Source organism: Aythya marila, assembly GCF_965140915.1.
Source record: "Aythya marila genome assembly, chromosome: 3".
Classification (NCBI taxonomy): Eukaryota; Metazoa; Chordata; class Aves; order Anseriformes; family Anatidae; genus Aythya; species Aythya marila.
The window spans coordinates 33413090-33414779 of record NC_139044.1 but is presented as its reverse complement, the minus strand read 5'-3'; positions in this window follow the sequence as shown (position 1 = coordinate 33414779).

Sequence of the window (1690 nt, the reverse complement as noted above, 5' to 3'; positions counted from 1 at the left end):
AAAATCCTTGTGTTGTACTTCTTATGTTTTCTTTTTCCTGTTTCTGCCACTCACAGTTCTGCTGGAGCAGGGCACGAAGCCCAGTCCCTGGTGGGGTGGCTTTGGGGTCTACAAAATGGCTTCACATCAAATGGAGTAGGAGAGGTGACAGCAGTATGGTGAACTGTTGGTGCTTTGAGCACATTCAGTAAAAGGGTTTGTTTCCACATCTTTGCCTAGGAGAAAAAGTCTGTAGGAAAGATTGGAACTGGGAAAGCATGAGGGCCTACAACTTCACTGGTGGGTGGTTGAATGGGATATGCCAGAGATGGGGAAGAGGAGGTGGGAGGGAAAAGGGAAAGTGATAGGTTTGAGATGAAGCCTATGCTTTCCACTGGATTAGCCTCAGGAAAATAACTTTGTCTTCTCTGGACAGCACAAGGGTTGTGCTCAGGCTGAAACCTCCCTAGGAAGAAACTTCCTTTTGGACTGCTTTTTGGGACCGCATCAGGGAACCTAGGCTAGCCTGTTACCTACTGCCAACAGGCAGCGTGTGCTGGTTGGAGAGACCAGCCGTTGTCCACAAGTGCCTCCTCAGCTCAGGCACAGCAATGGGAAAGTGCTGCTGGGTTGCTTTCAGTGCTAACTGTAGGCCCGGAGCCACAGAGCTTCCTTTATATGGAGCCAAGCAGAGCAACTTGGTGCTTGCGATGGGTAAAGGGACGTGGGAGCACTCCTGGAAATGGCAGTGCTGGGGACGGGGGCACGGGGGATGCAGCTGGCAGGAGGCCACCTTCCTTCAGTCCCCCGAGCCTGCTCTTCACGGATCTGATGGCTGTGGCAGCTGCCTGTGCCTTGTCCTCCCCTTCCCATTGTGCTGGGGAACTCTTCATCAGCGTGGCCTTGGCTTCAGCAGCAGGAAAGGATCTGGAGATGGCAGTGCTGAACTACGCCAGATTTGGACTCCTGGCAGGTCTGTTTGCCCTGTGCTCCCTGCTGTCCCTGTCAAAACCAAATCGTCCAAGAAAAATGAGAGCCCTGCACCTCCTCCTATTCCATTACTTCAGGCAATGCAGACAGGACAATGCTTTGTATTTAAAATTAGCTTTAACCTGCAAGTAGTGGCACTGTTCTCCTCGGCACAGCTTCCCTGTGAACTGGAGGGACCCGAGCCTACGGGCTGCTCAGTTCAGTGCAGAAAACAAAATTGCCTGCTGCTTGCAGCACACTGTTTGTCTGCTGCTGTCTGTGGGCCAGTGCATGCTGGATGTGCTGCTCCCAACCCTCCTAGGCCCTGCAGGCATTACCAGTGAGCCCTCCGCCCGCCTGCTTGACACAGCAGATGCTCGCCCGGCTGATGTCAGTCTTTCCAGTCTGAGCACAGTCGCTTTCAAGGAGAGACTTTCTGTGCTGGGAGGTGACGTGGAGGCTGCTTTGCGAGGCGTGGCAGTGAACGAATTGAGCATGGCTGGGTTCCCCCCTTTTATTTCCTAGAAGAAGCTGCAATTGCTGGCTGAGCATCCCTGGGCGTGCACGCCGGCCATCTAGTGGCTCCCTGCGGCTGGGGCTTCGGAGAGGTGCTCTGCAAGCCTGGGCGTTGAAGTCTTCCCCCTGCAAATACAGGACTCCCTAAAGGTGCTCAGGTTGTGGTCCTGCCCTGGTTCAGTGAGCAGCCGGAGCTGTCTTTGTGTCCGGCTGTTACCTGTGTGAT